Source organism: Misgurnus anguillicaudatus, chromosome 2, assembly GCF_027580225.2.
Source record: "Misgurnus anguillicaudatus chromosome 2, ASM2758022v2, whole genome shotgun sequence".
NCBI lineage: Eukaryota > Metazoa > Chordata > Actinopteri > Cypriniformes > Cobitidae > Misgurnus > Misgurnus anguillicaudatus.
In genome coordinates this window covers 5,124,548-5,146,976 of record NC_073338.2, presented here as the reverse complement: position 1 = coordinate 5,146,976, position 22,429 = coordinate 5,124,548, and the positions used below count along the sequence as shown (strand labels likewise).

The following is a 22,429-nucleotide window of genomic DNA, read 5'->3' as shown; positions in this document are numbered from 1 at the left end:
GGGCCCATAATGTATGGGTGAATTTTAAACCTGTCTAATTATCACATACGATTTGCTGTATGTTAATGAAGCAAAATATCTAATGTTAACTGCTTTACCTTTCGTTGACGTTGATCAGGAAATCTCCACGATGAACCTTTCAATTACTTCAAAAAGGACTTTTGTAAAAAAAAAAAAAAGGAATTGATTTAAGAGCAAATATGGATTATTCTTTTTTCTTTACGAAGCTACAGAAGTGACTCGATCAGGAGCAGTGAGTAATTTTCTATTCTTCTTTTGCTGTTGAACTTTAACGACAGAGACTTTAACAGGTTAGGATTATTGTGAGACCGAATGCAATAAAATGTTTATTCGTTTAAGACATACAGTAACCAGTCGTTTACCTTGATACACTGTAAAATGTAATAAGTTGAGTTTACTTAAAAAAGTGAGGAAACTGATTGCCTCATAATTGTAAGTAAGTTAGTGTATTGCTTTTAAGTTGGCAAAACTTTATATTATTTGTAGCCTAAACTTATTCATCAAGTAAGGTAGAGTATTGATTTTAAGTTGTCAAAACTTAACAGTACAAGTAGACTAAACTTATTAATCAAGTAAAGTTAAGTACTCTTTACTTAAAATCATTAGTTGAGACAACTTCTTTTTATTGTTCACTTTACTTGTAAATATAAGGAAACTGATTGCCTTACATTTGTAAGTAAGCTGAACTAACAAAAATGAGTAAAGCCAAAAAGCAACAAAATGAGGTTAAAACATTTATTTTAAACATGTTAACAGTGTACAAAGTAAAACATTTTTGTTGCACACACACACACGCACGCACGCACGCACACACACACACACACACACACACACACACACACACACACACACACACACACACACACACACACACACACACAGTGTTCAGTCAACCATCAATCTGGATACCCAAAATGCAACAATAGACTTAAGACAGTCTTGTTTCTGTTATTACAAACACAATGAACACACCTTGACAAACAAATTCAAAACTAGTTTTTTTTTAGTGACTGCAGTTTTGGTTTTGTATCCAGGTTGTCATGTGACTGATAAAAAATCACAAATTGCATCAACAGACCTACAGTAACAGTCTTGTTTCTGCCATCAGAAACACGCAAAATACAGCTTAACTAAAACATAAAAGTTTTGCAGCAATTTAAGTTGAGTTTTTCTGGAACTTGTATCCAGGTTGACGAAAAATAAAAACCCCAAAATGCAACAGATCTACAGTAACACGGACTTGTTTCACACAAAACACACTACTTCACATTAGTATGTTTTGTAGTGATGGCAGTTTTGACTTTAGTGATTTGTGCCCCAGGGAAAGAAAAACCCTGTGAATCAACTCAAAATAAGCTGTGAAGAGGTACTCCATATTTAAAACAACGATCAGTCCAAAAACTAAACACATGGCATGTGATACTTTCTCAAGTCCATCCATGGCTGTGACACCCTACCAAATAATTGCTGTAAACCATGTGGAGAAATGGGTCTGTCCTCCGGCACCAGACTGAGAATTCCTATTGATAGTTGAGGTGGGTCACCATCACAGTCCTAATAAGATAGAAACGCAATATTAATATACATTCCCATAATACAAATGCAAAGTGGATGTGTCATTTAAAAATGTAAACTGTTCAAGGTGATGTTACTAGTTTTTGAAGTGACACTTAAATTTGTAACAGTGCTTCGGTTGGAATTGCCAATAATAATTTGGACCTTTCAGCAGAAGCTTCTTTCCTGGTGGTGCAAAAACATCCTTGGAACATATTTAATTAATAATATCTTGTTAGAAAACTCTTCTATAAGTAAGGTATATTGTATAGGCAGCAGGTTGTTTTTGCAGAAATAATCCCCAACAGTGTGATCAGGACTCTGTGTCAAGCAGAGGGTCTTGTATCAAACTGAAGGGGCTTATTTCATGATAACAACCTGCTGTCTGTGCATTATCCCACTAATTATGTGGCCATTTTACTCATAAGGTAAGCAACATTAAATATTTAATTTAACTATTTTATTAGCTTATTTTTAACAAATACAGGAAAACCTGTTTATTTTCAGTTTTAAGACAAGACATTCAAATGTCACAAACACACTATTTGGTTTAATCATTTGTAACTATAACATCATATGTTATTAAAATACATTTGATTTAATTTTGTGTATTATTAAACTGTACCTGTCAAATGTATTTCCAGCATACAGGTTATAGCGTGTTTAAGCGATTCTAATCTGTTTTGAATACATCTGAATGTAGTCGAAAGTGGACAGCTCAAAACGGTTTACACACTGTTAACACCTGTATTAAGCTTTGTTCACTCATAATGCGATAAACCAAAACCTATAGTGTCATGTTGATGTATTTCGCTACTGTCAGGTATACATCTCAGACTGATCGTTGAATATTTGATGTTTTGCTTTCTTTATAATGAATTTGAATTGGTTATGTCATTGGCATAAAACCTTTACCTGGCAAATAAATTATGTTTTAATTTATTCACAGCATTTATCAGAAGTTATTGATTCTCTTAATTGACGGAATAACTCAATGGCGGGGAAAGAGTTCAAAACTACAATACAAATTTATCGCTAGAAATGCAACCAAAAGTGAAAATATTACTTTATTTACACTAAATGTGTGCTCAGTTGCTTTCTTGGCCACCATTTTATTTGATCGAACTCAACCAGGCTCGACCAATCCTGAGCATGCTCACGCATAGAATTGTGGGACAAAAGGATGTGCCTTGGTGCCTTTAAATATCTTCTATTTACACATTATTTCTTTAATAATGCTAATTAAATGCTAACACAAAAATTAGGACATCTCATATTGATTAAACGAGAAGAAAACTAACCATGTTTGTTTCAGGAAGTCTGTAGTGTCTTCCGCAAGAAGGATAGCAAGACCACGGAGAACTACCGTCCACCGAGCAGTGACATCAGTGATGTTCTGACAAATAATACATAAAACATTGAGATCAACAGTGAGAACAGATTACTTAAAAGTTAGCAAATGGACTTAAACTATTTAAAACAAACAAACAAAAATACTTATTAGATACTCAAGAGAGCTTTTAAACATTTCTTTCATTCAAAATCTTCAAAAACCATGTTTAGCAAGGGATGAGAACAATTCTTGCTTGAGGTTTTTGCTTGCGACTTGGTTGTACTCCACAGTAACGTTACTATATGAAAGAAGGATAACAAAAGAAACAACATATCAAGATTTAAAAAGTTTTTACATGCCCTAAATAAAATGTGTGTTAATTACCTGACTTTCCATGAAGGGTATGTGCTCTCTTCAAAGAAACAAGCTCCTGCTAAATAATAATAATATACAATTAACATAGTATTGATTGATAGATACTAAAAAGCAATTGTAAAAACAACATTTTTAGCATTCATTCTATAAACTTAAAACTTTTTATACAGCACATTTCTTATTTAACATAACTTGGCATTTTAAGGTATGAAATTATTCATGTTTTTTCTCCCGAGGTGGGTAGAAACATGCTTACTGCATTACATTGACTTGAGTAACAATTTTGAAAGCACCTACTTTAAATGTGCTATTTTACCTTTTATAAGCAGTTCTAAGCATTTTCATGTAGTTTATTATTATAAACCACACCAACACGAATTATAAACTCACTACTTAAGCAGTTTTTCCATTGCATACTTTTACTTTTACTCAAGCAGTTATTACTATAAGGCTTAACTTTAACTAACTTTTTATATAATTACATTTTTACTCAATCTACCTCTGCATATTAGTTACTTATGTCTTTTGAACGAAAATATGTTTATCTTTAAACATACATGATTATTAGTTGTTGGATTGCTAATTGTGATCAAATAGCATGCATCAGTTTTATTATTACCGACAAAATATTACTGTTTACAAACTGTGATTGTAATATTGCGATAAAAACGTAGCAATTAAAAAATAAAAATGATATATAAGCACAAACTTACCTCCTCATGCTCTTATCCGACCATGTGCTGTTGCCGTCTTCTTCAGTTAACCACTCAGTTAAGCCACCACTTACTCCTTGGGAGCATTACTGCCACCTACTGTGCAGTCATCCTTTTTGAAAATACTTGAAATTTTAAGTTGAGCTAAATTAATCTGTTAAGTTTAATCAAGTTGACTTGAGTTTGCATAGAAAAAAGTTGGGATTACTTAGTTAAACTAAGTAAGGTTGACAAACTTAATTAAATAAGTTAAGTTTACTTAATCTTTTTAGTAAGCTCAGCTATTACATTTTACAGTGTACTCGACAAGACAGCTACTTTGACATATGAGCATTTGACAGTTTAATACAAAAAGACGCGAACTCCTTTAAGCTTAGCCGTGCTCACGGGCTATCGGGGCATATATTGGTCCTCGTCGCGTTTCAAGTTCATGGCTGCAGTCCAACTAATAATCATACGGTAGCAGATGAATTCAAGACTGAAAACACTGCGTTGCATGGGTTTTGCTGTGAAAACCAAAGGCCAATCTTGGACTTTGTTCAGTCCGCAGAAAGACAATTACTCTACACACTTCTACGCTGAAATCATGTAGCATTAGCAGTGTACGTTAATATTCTCTTAATGTTTGTTTTTAACAATGTGAACATGAGAAAACTTCATATAAATTAATAGAATCAAATCAGTCTTAATTGTAAATAATAGTCATTTATTTATTTATTTATTTATTTATACGATTCCTTCATTTAAATGCATTTTGTTGAACCCGCTGGGGACTGTTGAATTGTTCCCGCAGTAAAATGACGTCACACGCCGAACAAGGAGCTTCTGTTTGTAATAGCTGGATTCTGATTTTGCCAGTGCGAAATGCACACGTCATGCAATCAACACGCTTGTTTCCCTGTCAGCCTGGCAGCTTGCATTATTTTGCCCGGCAAAGGCATGACTGATACAGTCATATAATTACGTTTAATAACTTTAACATTGCCCCCGGCCCAAACCGATGGCCAGCATAGGCTCGGCTCCCGGGTATTCCACAAAGGTCCGCCCTGTCGCCCCCGACTTCGTTCACTGCTGTATAGGATGGGCTCGCCCGGTATCGTCCGATCTCGGAAGCTAAGCAGGGGCCTGTCGGGTTAGTACGCGGATGGGAGACCTTGCGATCAGCTTTTTTTTCTTTTTTAAAGCTACGTTTAAACAAAAAAAGATTGGTAAAATAAATTAAAACAAAATAAGAAACCTTTGTTTAAATGTAGCTTAAATAAATTGATTGCAACAACTTGCCCTAAAACATTACTTAAATTGAATGAATCCATTTTTTTCAGTGTTGCGAAGCAAGAATGTTTTTATCGGGTGACCAAGGCTACATTAGCGGGCCCATAATGTATGGGTGAATTTTAAACCTGTCTAATTATCACATACGATTTGCTGTATGTTAATGAAGCAAAATATCTAATGTTAACTGCTTTACCTTTCGTTGACGTTGATCAGGAAATCTCCACGATGAACCTTTCAATTACTTCAAAAAGGACTTTTGTAAAAAAAAAAAAAAAAAGGAATTGATTTAAGAGCAAATATGGATTATTCTTTTTTCTTTACGAAGCTACAGAAGTGACTCGATCAGGAGCAGTGAGTAATTTTCTATTCTTCTTTTGCTGTTGAACTTTAACGACAGAGACTTTAACAGGTTAGGATTATTGTGAGACCGAATGCAATAAAATGTTTATTCGTTTAAGACATACAGTAACCAGTCGTTTACCTTGATACTCGACAAGACAGCTACTTTGACATATGAGCATTTGACAGTTTAATACAAAAAGACGCGAACTCCTTTAAGCTTAGCCGTGCTCACGGGCTATCGGGGCATATATTGGTCCTCGTCGCGTTTCAAGTTCATGGCTGCAGTCCAACCACGGCCGGAGTGGGGCCACTTTTCAGCCCGGGAATTTCAGGCCCAAGACCGGCCCACTTTTTCCATTGTGTTATTCCAAATTAGCACTTTTTTCTAATTGGACAAATAAAGCAACAGTTCAGCTCTTACTATTGTTTTTATTAATATCATGGTTAAACAAATAAGGTAACAGTTGAATAATATTTCACTTAAGATGAGAAGTTAACAAAAATATTCCTACACTCTAAAAAAGGCTGTGTCATTTTTGACCCACAATGGGCAAACATTGGACAGAACACATGCTGGGCCAAAAATAACCCAATGTTGGGTTGTTGTTATGCAACCATGGATTATAATAACCCAACAGTTGGGTTAAAACAACCCAACTGTTGCGCAATTTTAACCCAGCAGCGTGTTCTGTCCAATATTTACCCATTATGGGTCAAAAATAATCCAGCCCTTTTTGGAGTCTATTCCACAAGGAAAGGTTGATAAATTGCTAATGCTATGAGGGCTATGATTAATTAGGTGCAATTAGAAATATAAAACCCAGTTCTAATTAAAAAAGAAAACAGTTTTTGTGTAAATGTATAGCATAACAAGTGATTTATAAGCTTTTTTCGGCTGGTCATTTTTGACTGGGAACACAAAAGCTGTTATAGGGTTCTGAACACAACCTGAGGGTTAAATAACTTTAATTCATATTGTTTACTCATGGCATCCTCATTTTCAGCGGGGTATCTGCTGCTCAGAAGCTGCTTGCATAATATTTGCAAAGTCTATGAATCGCCATGTATACACAAAAGGCTAATATTTTAACAAAAAAAACGTTGGCTTGTAAATAGTTTGACAACGGTATTAGCCGAATAATTACGTTGCTAATGCTAATCATTACTAGGCTTATTTCTCTTTAAGTTACCTGTTGTTGTCACTTTTGTTTGTCCTCTTGAAAATAAATCTGTAAGTTTGGCACATTTGGCAGCAGCATCCTCCAATGGATTTTTTCTTCAACCTGTTTTTACGCCCTCCTCCTCTCAGACGCGTATTGTTACGGTAGGGCCGGCCCAGCCTACCGGAGAAAAGTTTTCTGGGACGTGCTATGGACCGAACCAACTCTATGGGAGGGGGGGAAAACTCCCTCACATGGTACAACCCATGCAGAGCTGCGCGCTGTCAATGCGAAACGTGTGAAGTGTCATTTAAAGAGAAGATAGACTCACTAACGTGACAAATGTAAAAAAAAATAACTCGACCGGCCCAAAAGTGAAGCGGCCCACCGGGAATTCTCCCGGTTCTCCCGATTACCCACCCCGGGCCTGAGTCCAACTAATAATCATACGGTAGCAGATGAATTCAAGACTGAAAACACTGCGTTGCATGGGTTTTGCTGTGAAAACCAAAGGCCAATCTTGGACTTTGTTCAGTCCGCAGAAAGACAATTACTCTACACACTTCTACGCTGAAATCATGTAGCATTAGCAGTGTACGTTAATATTCTCTTAATGTTTGTTTTTAACAATGTGAACATGAGAAAACTTCATATAAATTAATAGAATCAAATCAGTCTTAATTGTAAATAATAGTCATTTATTTATTTATTTATTTATTTATACGATTCCTTCATTTAAATGCATTTTGTTGAACCCGCTGGGGACTGTTGAATTGTTCCCGCAGTAAAATGACGTCACACGCCGAACAAGGAGCTTCTGTTTGTAATAGCTGGATTCTGATTTTGCCAGTGCGAAATGCACACGTCATGCAATCAACACGCTTGTTTCCCTGTCAGCCTGGCAGCTTGCATTATTTTGCCCGGCAAAGGCATGACTGATACAGTCATATAATTACGTTTAATAACTTTAACATTGCCCCCGGCCCAAACCGATGGCCAGCATAGGCTCGGCTCCCGGGTATTCCACAAAGGTCCGCCCTGTCGCCCCCGACTTCGTTCACTGCCGTATAGCATGAGCTCGCCCGGTATCGTCCGATCTCGGAAGCTAAGCAGGGGCCTGTCGGGTTAGTACGCAGATGGGAGACCTTGCGATCAGCTTTTTTTCTTTTTTAAAGCTACGTTTAAACAAAAAAAGATTGGTAAAATAAATTAAAACAAAATAAGAAACCTTTGTTTAAATGTAGCTTAAATAAATTGATTGCAACAACTTGCCCTAAAACATTACTTAAATTGAATGAATCCATTTTTTTCAGTGTTGCGAAGCAAGAATGTTTTTATCGGGTGACCAAGGCTACTTTAGCGGGCCCATAATGTATGGGTGAATTTTAAACCTGTCTAATTATCACATACGATTTGCTGTATGTTAATGAAGCAAAATATCTAATGTTAACTGCTTTACCTTTCGTTGACGTTGATCAGGAAATCTCCACGATGAACCTTTCAATTACTTCAAAAAGGACTTTTGTAAAAAAAAAAAAAAAAGGAATTGATTTAAGAGCAAATATGGATTATTCTTTTTTCTTTACGAAGCTACAGAAGTGACTCGATCAGGAGCAGTGAGTAATTTTCTATTCTTCTTTTGCTGTTGAACTTTAACGACAGAGACTTTAACAGGTTAGGATTATTGTGAGACCGAATGCAATAAAATGTTTATTCGTTTAAGACATACAGTAACCAGTCGTTTACCTTGATACTCGACAAGACAGCTACTTTGACATATGAGCATTTGACAGTTTAATACAAAAAGACGCGAACTCCTTTAAGCTTAGCCGTGCTCACGGGCTATCGGGGCATATATTGGTCCTCCTCGCGTTTCAAGTTCATGGCTGCAGTCCAACTAATAATCATACGGTAGCAGATGAATTCAAGACTGAAAACACTGCGTTGCATGGGTTTTGCTGTGAAAACCAAAGGCCAATCTTGGACTTTGTTCAGTCCGCAGAAAGACAATTACTCTACACACTTCTACGCTGAAATCATGTAGCATTAGCAGTGTACGTTAATATTCTCTTAATGTTTGTTTTTAACAATGTGAACATGAGAAAACTTCATATAAATTAATAGAATCAAATCAGTCTTAATTGTAAATAATAGTCATTTATTTATTTATTTATTTATTTATACGATTCTTTCATTTAAATGCATTTTGTTGAACCCGCTGGGGACTGTTGAATTGTTCCCGCAGTAAAATGACGTCACACGCCGAACAAGGAGCTTCTGTTTGTAATAGCTGGATTCTGATTTTGCCAGTGCGAAATGCACACGTCATGCAATCAACACGCTTGTTTCCCTGTCAGCCTGGCAGCTTGCATTATTTTGCCCGGCAAAGGCATGACTGATACAGTCATATAATTACGTTTAATAACTTTAACATTGCCCCCGGCCCAAACCGATGGCCAGCATAGGCTCGGCTCCCGGGTATTCCACAAAGGTCCGCCCTGTCGCCCCCGACTTCGTTCACTGCTGTATAGGATGGGCTCGCCCGGTATCGTCCGATCTCGGAAGCTAAGCAGGGGCCTGTCGGGTTAGTACGCGGATGGGAGACCTTGCGATCAGCTTTTTTTCTTTTTTAAAGCTACGTTTAAACAAAAAAAGATTGGTAAAATAAATTAAAACAAAATAAGAAACCTTTGTTTAAATGTAGCTTAAATAAATTGATTGCAACAACTTGCCCTAAAACATTACTTAAATTGAATGAATCCATTTTTTTCAGTGTTGCGAAGCAAGAATGTTTTTATCGGGTGACCAAGGCTACTTTAGCGGGCCCATAATGTATGGGTGAATTTTAAACCTGTCTAATTATCACATACGATTTGCTGTATGTTAATGAAGCAAAATATCTAATGTTAACTGCTTTACCTTTCGTTGACGTTGATCAGGAAATCTCCACGATGAACCTTTCAATTACTTCAAAAAGGACTTTTGTAAAAAAAAAAAAAAAAGGAATTGATTTAAGAGCAAATATGGATTATTCTTTTTTCTTTACGAAGCTACAGAAGTGACTCGATCAGGAGCAGTGAGTAATTTTCTATTCTTCTTTTGCTGTTGAACTTTAACGACAGAGACTTTAACAGGTTAGGATTATTGTGAGACCGAATGCAATAAAATGTTTATTCGTTTAAGACATACAGTAACCAGTCGTTTACCTTGATACTCGACAAGACAGCTACTTTGACATATGAGCATTTGACAGTTTAATACAAAAAGACGCGAACTCCTTTAAGCTTAGCCGTGCTCACGGGCTATCGGGGCATATATTGGTCCTCGTCGCGTTTCAAGTTCATGGCTGCAGTCCAACTAATAATCATACGGTAGCAGATGAATTCAAGACTGAAAACACTGCGTTGCACGGGTTTTGCTGTGAAAACCAAAGGCCAATCTTGGACTTTGTTCAGTCCGCAGAAAGACAATTACTCTACACACTTCTACGCTGAAATCATGTAGCATTAGCAGTGTACGTTAATATTCTCTTAATGTTTGTTTTTAACAATGTGAACATGAGAAAACTTCATATAAATTAATAGAATCAAATCAGTCTTAATTGTAAATAATAGTCATTTATTTATTTATTTATTTATTTATACGATTCCTTCATTTAAATGCATTTTGTTGAACCCGCTGGGGACTGTTGAATTGTTCCCGCAGTAAAATGACGTCACACGCCGAACAAGGAGCTTCTGTTTGTAATAGCTGGATTCTGATTTTGCCAGTGCGAAATGCACACGTCATGCAATCAAAACGCTTGTTTCCCTGTCAGCCTGGCAGCTTGCATTATTTTTCCCGGCAAAGGCATGACTGATACAGTCATATAATTACGTTTAATAACTTTAACATTGCCCCCGGCCCAAACCGATGGCCAGCATAGGCTCGGCTCCCGGGTATTCCACAAAGGTCCGCCCTGTCGCCCCCGACTTCGTTCACTGCCGTATAGCATGAGCTCGCCCGGTATCGTCCGATCTCGGAAGCTAAGCAGGGGCCTGTCGGGTTAGTACGCGGATGGGAGACCTTGCGATCAGCTTTTTTTCTTTTTTAAAGCTAGGTTTAAACAAAAAAAGATTGGTAAAATAAATTAAAACAAAATAAGAAAGCTTTGTTTAAATGTAGCTTAAATAAATTGATTGCAACAACTTGCCCTAAAACATTACTTAAATTGAATGAATCCATTTTTTTCAGTGTTGCGAAGCAAGAATGTTTTTATCGGGTGACCAAGGCTACTTTAGCGGGCCCATAATGTATGGGTGAATTTTAAACCTGTCTAATTATCACATACGATTTGCTGTATGTTAATGAAGCAAAATATCTAATGTTAACTGCTTTACCTTTCGTTGACGTTGATCAGGAAATCTCCACGATGAACCTTTCAATTACTTCAAAAAGGACTTTTGTAAAAAAAAAAAAAGGAATTGATTTAAGAGCAAATATGGATTATTCTTTTTTCTTTACGAAGCTACAGAAGTGACTCGATCAGGAGCAGTGAGTAATTTTCTATTCTTCTTTTGCTGTTGAACTTTAACGACAGAGACTTTAACAGGTTAGGATTATTGTGAGACCGAATGCAATAAAATGTTTATTCGTTTAAGACATACAGTAACCAGTCGTTTACCTTGATACTCGACAAGACAGCTACTTTGACATATGAGCATTTGACAGTTTAATACAAAAAGACGCGAACTCCTTTAAGCTTAGCCGTGCTCACGGGCTATCGGGGCATATATTGGTCCTCGTCGCGTTTCAAGTTCATGGCTGCAGTCCAACTAATAATCATACGGTAGCAGATGAATTCAAGACTGAAAACACTGCGTTGCATGGGTTTTGCTGTGAAAACCAAAGGCCAATCTTGGACTTTGTTCAGTCCGCAGAAAGACAATTACTCTACACACTTCTACGCTGAAATCATGTAGCATTAGCAGTGTACGTTAATATTCTCTTAATGTTTGTTTTTAACAATGTGAACATGAGAAAACTTCATATAAATTAATAGAATCAAATCAGTCTTAATTGTAAATAATAGTCATTTATTTATTTATTTATTTATTTATACGATTCCTTCATTTAAATGCATTTTGTTGAACCCGCTGGGGACTGTTGAATTGTTCCCGCAGTAAAATGACGTCACACGCCGAACAAGGAGCTTCTGTTTGTAATAGCTGGATTCTGATTTTGCCAGTGCGAAATGCACACGTCATGCAATCAAAACGCTTGTTTCCCTGTCAGCCTGGCAGCTTGCATTATTTTTCCCGGCAAAGGCATGACTGATACAGTCATATAATTACGTTTAATAACTTTAACATTGCCCCCGGCCCAAACCGATGGCCAGCATAGGCTCGGCTCCCGGGTATTCCACAAAGGTCCGCCCTGTCGCCCCCGACTTCGTTCACTGCCGTATAGCATGAGCTCGCCCGGTATCGTCCGATCTCGGAAGCTAAGCAGGGGCCTGTCGGGTTAGTACGCGGATGGGAGACCTTGCGATCAGCTTTTTTTCTTTTTTAAAGCTACGTTTAAACAAAAAAAGATTGGTAAAATAAATTAAAACAAAATAAGAAACCTTTGTTTAAATGTAGCTTAAATAAATTGATTGCAACAACTTGCCCTAAAACATTACTTAAATTGAATGAATCCATTTTTTTCAGTGTTGCGAAGCAAGAATGTTTTTATCGGGTGACCAAGGCTACATTAGCGGGCCCATAATGTATGGGTGAATTTTAAACCTGTCTAATTATCACATACGATTTGCTGTATGTTAATGAAGCAAAATATCTAATGTTAACTGCTTTACCTTTCGTTGACGTTGATCAGGAAATCTCCACGATGAACCTTTCAATTACTTCAAAAAGGACTTTTGTAAAAAAAAAAAAAAAAAGGAATTGATTTAAGAGCAAATATGGATTATTCTTTTTTCTTTACGAAGCTACAGAAGTGACTCGATCAGGAGCAGTGAGTAATTTTCTATTCTTCTTTTGCTGTTGAACTTTAACGACAGAGACTTTAACAGGTTAGGATTATTGTGAGACCGAATGCAATAAAATGTTTATTCGTTTAAGACATACAGTAACCAGTCGTTTACCTTGATACTCGACAAGACAGCTACTTTGACATACACTCTAAAAAAATAATCCGTAAAAAAACGGATAATGTCCTGGCAGAAAATTACCGGCACCTTTTCCGTTATGTTTACAAAATTTCCGTTTATTTAAAAAATGAACATTCTGTATATTTATAGAACACTTTCCGTAGATTTACAGAACATTTTCCGTATCCTTTAGGGACACTTCAATCTGCCTATGAAACGCAACAATGGTGACAATCAACAACAAAGCTTCATGCCGCAATGCATGCTGGGTACCAGGACAGAAAACTTTCTTAACATTTACTCTCACCATTGTTGAGATTTGTATCCAAAGTGTTGATGTCTCTGAAGCAAAAACCACAGCTGACACATTTGCAGCAATCTTATTAAATATAGTGTGTTTTTAGATCAGCATAGAGTGTCACTCTTATACATTCCAGTTCATAATTTTATTTTATCATTTCATATTTAAATGTTAGGTAGCATAACATAAAAACAACTAAGCTTATATGATATTATAGACAATTCTCCTTCCTCAAGCAACAAACAAGTTGCAATTGCTACAAGCAAAAACACTGTTGCAATGCTGAAAGAACAGAGACAGTTCTGTGAAGGTCAAGGGACAAAAGCCTACCTAAAGGGAACACTAATCCCCATAGTGGTGACTTCAAATAAATCTAAAACAAACACAAACTGGAGATTTAATGTGATAAATGTTGTGGTAAATATCCATTTGACTTACACGTCACATCAGAAAGAAGATTTGTCTACTAAATCACATGTGTTGATGCTGGAATAGTTGAACACTTGTATCTTGTTCTGACAGCATTTGTTTAGAAGTTAAACATCATCCATGTTAGAAAATAACTCTGCAAGCAAGTTGTAATTTTAGGTTTCAAACAGAGATGGTGATAGAGAGGCAAAAGTGAAAGATTGCAGCAGGGGTTATTGTACCCATAATGCAACATGTTATTAAAAAAAAACGGATAAATGCCTGTAAAACATAAATACGGAAAATTCCTTCATATTTACACAGTACTTTGTCCGTTTTTTTATGGATTTTTTTTAGAGTGTATGAGCATTTGACAGTTTAATACAAAAAGACGCGAACTCCTTTAAGCTTAGCCGTGCTCACGGGCTATCGGGGCATATATTGGTCCTCGTCGCGTTTCAAGTTCATGGCTGCAGTCCAACTAATAATCATACGGTAGCAGATGAATTCAAGACTGAAAACACTGCGTTGCATGGGTTTTGCTGTGAAAACCAAAGGCCAATCTTGGACTTTGTTCAGTCCGCAGAAAGACAATTACTCTACACACTTCTACGCTGAAATCATGTAGCATTAGCAGTGTACGTTAATATTCTCTTAATGTTTGTTTTTAACAATGTGAACATGAGAAAACTTCATATAAATTAATAGAATCAAATCAGTCTTAATTGTAAATAATAGTCATTTATTTATTTATTTATTTATTTATACGATTCCTTCATTTAAATGCATTTTGTTGAACCCGCTGGGGACTGTTGAATTGTTCCCGCAGTAAAATGACGTCACACGCCGAACAAGGAGCTTCTGTTTGTAATAGCTGGATTCTGATTTTGCCAGTGCGAAATGCACACGTCATGCAATCAACACGCTTGTTTCCCTGTCAGCCTGGCAGCTTGCATTATTTTGCCCGGCAAAGGCATGACTGATACAGTCATATAATTACGTTTAATAACTTTAACATTGCCCCCGGCCCAAACCGATGGCCAGCATAGGCTCGGCTCCCGGGTATTCCACAAAGGTCCGCCCTGTCGCCCCCGACTTCGTTCACTGCCGTATAGCATGAGCTCGCCCGGTATCGTCCGATCTCGGAAGCTAAGCAGGGGCCTGTCGGGTTAGTACGCGGATGGGAGACCTTGCGATCAGCTTTTTTTCTTTTTTAAAGCTACGTTTAAACAAAAAAAGATTGGTAAAATAAATTAAAACAAAATAAGAAACCTTTGTTTAAATGTAGCTTAAATAAATTGATTGCAACAACTTGCCCTAAAACATTACTTAAATTGAATGAATCCATTTTTTTCAGTGTTGCGAAGCAAGAATGTTTTTATCGGGTGACCAAGGCTACTTTAGCGGGCCCATAATGTATGGGTGAATTTTAAACCTGTCTAATTATCACATACGATTTGCTGTATGTTAATGAAGCAAAATATCTAATGTTAACTGCTTTACCTTTCGTTGACGTTGATCAGGAAATCTCCACGATGAACCTTTCAATTACTTCAAAAAGGACTTTTGTAAAAAAAAAAAAAAAAGGAATTGATTTAAGAGCAAATATGGATTATTCTTTTTTCTTTACGAAGCTACAGAAGTGACTCGATCAGGAGCAGTGAGTAATTTTCTATTCTTCTTTTGCTGTTGAACTTTAACGACAGAGACTTTAACAGGTTAGGATTATTGTGAGACCGAATGCAATAAAATGTTTATTCGTTTAAGACATACAGTAACCAGTCGTTTACCTTGATACTCGACAAGACAGCTACTTTGACATATGAGCATTTGACAGTTTAATACAAAAAGACGCGAACTCCTTTAAGCTTAGCCGTGCTCACGGGCTATCGGGGCATATATTGGTCCTCCTCGCGTTTCAAGTTCATGGCTGCAGTCCAACTAATAATCATACGGTAGCAGATGAATTCAAGACTGAAAACACTGCGTTGCATGGGTTTTGCTGTGAAAACCAAAGGCCAATCTTGGACTTTGTTCAGTCCGCAGAAAGACAATTACTCTACACACTTCTACGCTGAAATCATGTAGCATTAGCAGTGTACGTTAATATTCTCTTAATGTTTGTTTTTAACAATGTGAACATGAGAAAACTTCATATAAATTAATAGAATCAAATCAGTCTTAATTGTAAATAATAGTCATTTATTTATTTATTTATTTATTTATACGATTCCTTCATTTAAATGCATTTTGTTGAACCCGCTGGGGACTGTTGAATTGTTCCCGCAGTAAAATGACGTCACACGCCGAACAAGGAGCTTCTGTTTGTAATAGCTGGATTCTGATTTTGCCAGTGCGAAATGCACACGTCATGCAATCAACACGCTTGTTTCCCTGTCAGCCTGGCAGCTTGCATTATTTTGCCCGGCAAAGGCATGACTGATACAGTCATATAATTACGTTTAATAACTTTAACATTGCCCCCGGCCCAAACCGATGGCCAGCATAGGCTCGGCTCCCGGGTATTCCACAAAGGTCCGCCCTGTCGCCCCCGACTTCGTTCACTGCTGTATAGGATGGGCTCGCCCGGTATCGTCCGATCTCGGAAGCTAAGCAGGGGCCTGTCGGGTTAGTACGCGGATGGGAGACCTTGCGATCAGCTTTTTTTCTTTTTTAAAGCTACGTTTAAACAAAAAAAGATTGGTAAAATAAATTAAAACAAAATAAGAAACCTTTGTTTAAATGTAGCTTAAATAAATTGATTGCAACAACTTGCCCTAAAACATTACTTAAATTGAATGAATCCATTTTTTTCAGTGTTGCGAAGCAAGAATGTTTTTATCGGGTGACCAAGGCTACTTTAGCGGGCCCATAATGTATGGGTGAATTTTAAACCTGTCTAATTATCACATACGATTTGTTGTATGTTAATGAAGCAAAATATCTAATGTTAACTGCTTTACCTTTCGTTGACGTTGATCAGGAAATCTCCACGATGAACCTTTCAATTACTTCAAAAAGGACTTTTGTAAAAAAAAAAAAAAAAGGAATTGATTTAAGAGCAAATATGGATTATTCTTTTTTCTTTACGAAGCTACAGAAGTGACTCGATCAGGAGCAGTGAGTAATTTTCTATTCTTCTTTTGCTGTTGAACTTTAACGACAGAGACTTTAACAGGTTAGGATTATTGTGAGACCGAATGCAATAAAATGTTTATTCGTTTAAGACATACAGTAACCAGTCGTTTACCTTGATACTCGACAAGACAGCTACTTTGACATATGAGCATTTGACAGTTTAATACAAAAAGACGCGAACTCCTTTAAGCTTAGCCGTGCTCACGGGCTATCGGGGCATATATTGGTCCTCGTCGCGTTTCAAGTTCATGGCTGCAGTCCAACTAATAATCATACGGTAGCAGATGAATTCAAGACTGAAAACACTGCGTTGCACGGGTTTTGCTGTGAAAACCAAAGGCCAATCTTGGACTTTGTTCAGTCCGCAGAAAGACAATTACTCTACACACTTCTACGCTGAAATCATGTAGCATTAGCAGTGTACGTTAATATTCTCTTAATGTTTGTTTTTAACAATGTGAACATGAGAAAACTTCATATAAATTAATAGAATCAAATCAGTCTTAATTGTAAATAATAGTCATTTATTTATTTATTTATTTATTTATACGATTCCTTCATTTAAATGCATTTTGTTGAACCCGCTGGGGACTGTTGAATTGTTCCCGCAGTAAAATGACGTCACACGCCGAACAAGGAGCTTCTGTTTGTAATAGCTGGATTCTGATTTTGCCAGTGCGAAATGCACACGTCATGCAATCAACACGCTTGTTTCCCTGTCAGCCTGGCAGCTTGCATTATTTTTCCCGGCAAAGGCATGACTGATACAGTCATATAATTACGTTTAATAACTTTAACATTGCCCCCGGCCCAAACCGATGGCCAGCATAGGCTCGGCTCCCGGGTATTCCACAAAGGTCCGCCCTGTCGCCCCCGACTTCGTTCACTGCCGTATAGCATGAGCTCGCCCGGTATCGTCCGATCTCGGAAGCTAAGCAGGGGCCTGTCGGGTTAGTACGCGGATGGGAGACCTTGCGATCAGCTTTTTTTCTTTTTTAAAGCTACGTTTAAACAAAAAAAGATTGGTAAAATAAATTAAAACAAAATAAGAAACCTTTGTTTAAATGTAGCTTAAATAAATTGATTGCAACAACTTGCCCTAAAACATTACTTAAATTGAATGAATCCATTTTTTTCAGTGTTGCGAAGCAAGAATGTTTTTATCGGGTGACCAAGGCTACTTTAGCGGGCCCATAATGTATGGGTGAATTTTAAACCTGTCTAATTATCACATACGATTTGCTGTATGTTAATGAAGCAAAATATCTAATGTTAACTGCTTTACCTTTCGTTGACGTTGATCAGGAAATCTCCACGATGAACCTTTCAATTACTTCAAAAAGGACTTTTGTAAAAAAAAAAAAAAGGAATTGATTTAAGAGCAAATATGGATTATTCTTTTTTCTTTACGAAGCTACAGAAGTGACTCGATCAGGAGCAGTGAGTAATTTTCTATTCTTCTTTTGCTGTTGAACTTTAACGACAGAGACTTTAACAGGTTAGGATTATTGTGAGACCGAATGCAATAAAATGTTTATTCGTTTAAGACATACAGTAACCAGTCGTTTACCTTGATACTCGACAAGACAGCTACTTTGACATATGAGCATTTGACAGTTTAATACAAAAAGACGCGAACTCCTTTAAGCTTAGCCGTGCTCACGGGCTATCGGGGCATATATTGGTCCTCCTCGCGTTTCAAGTTCATGGCTGCAGTCCAACTAATAATCATACGGTAGCAGATGAATTCAAGACTGAAAACACTGCGTTGCATGGGTTTTGCTGTGAAAACCAAAGGCCAATCTTGGACTTTGTTCAGTCCGCAGAAAGACAATTACTCTACACACTTCTACGCTGAAATCATGTAGCATTAGCAGTGTACGTTAATATTCTCTTAATGTTTGTTTTTAACAATGTGAACATGAGAAAACTTCATATAAATTAATAGAATCAAATCAGTCTTAATTGTAAATAATAGTCATTTATTTATTTATTTATTTATTTATACGATTCCTTCATTTAAATGCATTTTGTTGAACCCGCTGGGGACTGTTGAATTGTTCCCGCAGTAAAATGACGTCACACGCCGAACAAGGAGCTTCTGTTTGTAATAGCTGGATTCTGATTTTGCCAGTGCGAAATGCACACGTCATGCAATCAACACGCTTGTTTCCCTGTCAGCCTGGCAGCTTGCATTATTTTTCCCGGCAAAGGCATGACTGATACAGTCATATAATTACGTTTAATAACTTTAACATTGCCCCCGGCCCAAACCGATGGCCAGCATAGGCTCGGCTCCCGGGTATTCCACAAAGGTCCGCCCTGTCGCCCCCGACTTCGTTCACTGCCGTATAGCATGAGCTCGCCCGGTATCGTCCGATCTCGGAAGCTAAGCAGGGGCCTGTCGGGTTAGTACGCGGATGGGAGACCTTGCGATCAGCTTTTTTTCTTTTTTAAAGCTACGTTTAAACAAAAAAAGATTGGTAAAATAAATTAAAACAAAATAAGAAACCTTTGTTTAAATGTAGCTTAAATAAATTGATTGCAACAACTTGCCCTAAAACATTACTTAAATTGAATGAATCCATTTTTTTCAGTGTTGCGAAGCAAGAATGTTTTTATCGGGTGACCAAGGCTACATTAGCGGGCCCATAATGTATGGGTGAATTTTAAACCTGTCTAATTATCACATACGATTTGCTGTATGTTAATGAAGCAAAATATCTAATGTTAACTGCTTTACCTTTCGTTGACGTTGATCAGGAAATCTCCACGATGAACCTTTCAATTACTTCAAAAAGGACTTTTGTAAAAAAAAAAGAAAAAAGGAATTGATTTAAGAGCAAATATGGATTATTCTTTTTTCTTTACGAAGCTACAGAAGTGACTCGATCAGGAGCAGTGAGTAATTTTCTATTCTTCTTTTGCTGTTGAACTTTAACGACAGAGACTTTAACAGGTTAGGATTATTGTGAGACCGAATGCAATAAAATGTTTATTCGTTTAAGACATACAGTAACCAGTCGTTTACCTTGATACTCGACAAGACAGCTACTTTGACATATGAGCATTTGACAGTTTAATACAAAAAGACGCGAACTCCTTTAAGCTTAGCCGTGCTCACGGGCTATCGGGGCATATATTGGTCCTCGTCGCGTTTCAAGTTCATGGCTGCAGTCCAACTAATAATCATACGGTAGCAGATGAATTCAAGACTGAAAACACTGCGTTGCATGGGTTTTGCTGTGAAAACCAAAGGCCAATCTTGGACTTTGTTCAGTCCGCAGAAAGACAATTACTCTACACACTTCTACGCTGAAATCATGTAGCATTAGCAGTGTACGTTAATATTCTCTTAATGTTTGTTTTTAACAATGTGAACATGAGAAAACTTCATATAAATTAATAGAATCAAATCAGTCTTAATTGTAAATAATAGTCATTTATTTATTTATTTATTTATTTATTTATACGATTCCTTCATTTAAATGCATTTTGTTGAACCCGCTGGGGACTGTTGAATTGTTCCCGCAGTAAAATGACGTCACACGCCGAACAAGGAGCTTCTGTTTGTAATAGCTGGATTCTGATTTTGCCAGTGCGAAATGCACACGTCATGCAATCAACACGCTTGTTTCCCTGTCAGCCTGGCAGCTTGCATTATTTTGCCCGGCAAAGGCATGACTGATACAGTCATATAATTACGTTTAATAACTTTAACATTGCCCCCGGCCCAAACCGATGGCCAGCATAGGCTCGGCTCCCGGGTATTCCACAAAGGTCCGCCCTGTCGCCCCCGACTTCGTTCACTGCCGTATAGCATGAGCTCGCCCGGTATCGTCCGATCTCGGACGCTAAGCAGGGGCCTGTCGGGTTAGTACGCGGATGGGAGACCTTGCGATCAGCTTTTTTTCTTTTTTAAAGCTACGTTTAAACAAAAAAAGATTGGTAAAATAAATTAAAACAAAATAAGAAACCTTTGTTTAAATGTAGCTTAAATAAATTGATTGCAACAACTTGCCCTAAAACATTACTTAAATTGAATGAATCCATTTTTTTCAGTGTTGCGAAGCAAGAATGTTTTTATCGGGTGACCAAGGCTACTTTAGCGGGCCCATAATGTATGGGTGAATTTTAAACCTGTCTAATTATCACATACGATTTGCTGTATGTTAATGAAGCAAAATATCTAATGTTAACTGCTTTACCTTTCGTTGACGTTGATCAGGAAATCTCCACGATGAACCTTTCAATTACTTCAAAAAGGACTTTTGTAAAAAAAAAAAAAAAAAGGAATTGATTTAAGAGCAAATATGGATTATTCTTTTTTCTTTACGAAGCTACAGAAGTGACTCGATCAGGAGCAGTGAGTAATTTTCTATTCTTCTTTTGCTGTTGAACTTTAACGACAGAGACTTTAACAGGTTAGGATTATTGTGAGACCGAATGCAATAAAATGTTTATTCGTTTAAGACATACAGTAACCAGTCGTTTACCTTGATACTCGACAAGACAGCTACTTTGACATATGAGCATTTGACAGTTTAATACAAAAAGACGCGAACTCCTTTAAGCTTAGCCGTGCTCACGGGCTATCGGGGCATATATTGGTCCTCCTCGCGTTTCAAGTTCATGGCTGCAGTCCAACTAATAATCATACGGTAGCAGATGAATTCAAGACTGAAAACACTGCGTTGCATGGGTTTTGCTGTGAAAACCAAAGGCCAATCTTGGACTTTGTTCAGTCCGCAGAAAGACAATTACTCTACACACTTCTACGCTGAAATCATGTAGCATTAGCAGTGTACGTTAATATTCTCTTAATGTTTGTTTTTAACAATGTGAACATGAGAAAACTTCATATAAATTAATAGAATCAAATCAGTCTTAATTGTAAATAATAGTCATTTATTTATTTATTTATTTATTTATTTATTTATACGATTCCTTCATTTAAATGCATTTTGTTGAACCCGCTGGGGACTGTTGAATTGTTCCCGCAGTAAAATGACGTCACACGCCGAACAAGGAGCTTCTGTTTGTAATAGCTGGATTCTGATTTTGCCAGTGCGAAATGCACACGTCATGCAATCAACACGCTTGTTTCCCTGTCAGCCTGGCAGCTTGCATTATTTTGCCCGGCAAAGGCATGACTGATACAGTCATATAATTACGTTTAATAACTTTAACATTGCCCCCGGCCCAAACCGATGGCCAGCATAGGCTCGGCTCCCGGGTATTCCACAAAGGTCCGCCCTGTCGCCCCCGACTTCGTTCACTGCCGTATAGCATGAGCTCGCCCGGTATCGTCCGATCTCGGAAGCTAAGCAGGGGCCTGTCGGGTTAGTACGCGGATGGGAGACCTTGCGATCAGCTTTTTTTCTTTTTTAAAGCTACGTTTAAACAAAAAAAGATTGGTAAAATAAATTAAAACAAAATAAGAAACCTTTGTTTAAATGTAGCTTAAATAAATTGATTGCAACAACTTGCCCTAAAACATTACTTAAATTGAATGAATCCATTTTTTTCAGTGTTGCGAAGCAAGAATGTTTTTATCGGGTGACCAAGGCTACATTAGCGGGCCCATAATGTATGGGTGAATTTTAAACCTGTCTAATTATCACATACGATTTGCTGTATGTTAATGAAGCAAAATATCTAATGTTAACTGCTTTACCT

The 22,429-nt window shown here is 37.2% G+C and overlaps 2 long non-coding RNA genes across 2 annotated transcripts; both read right to left on the bottom strand.

Moving 5' to 3' along the window:
* Nucleotides 1–742: 742 nt before the first annotated feature.
* On the bottom strand, nt 743–2,973 carry LOC141367216 (uncharacterized). Its single transcript, XR_012371456.1, has 2 exons — nt 2,877–2,973; nt 743–1,575 (listed from the first exon to the last, which is right to left on the bottom strand). It is a non-coding gene; the product is annotated as an uncharacterized lncRNA (long non-coding RNA).
* A 100-nt stretch (nt 2,974–3,073) lies between these two features.
* On the bottom strand, nt 3,074–4,291 carry LOC141367217 (uncharacterized). Its single transcript, XR_012371457.1, has 3 exons — nt 3,997–4,291; nt 3,293–3,341; nt 3,074–3,206 (listed from the first exon to the last, which is right to left on the bottom strand). It is a non-coding gene; the product is annotated as an uncharacterized lncRNA (long non-coding RNA).
* Nucleotides 4,292–22,429: the final 18,138 nt, after the last annotated feature.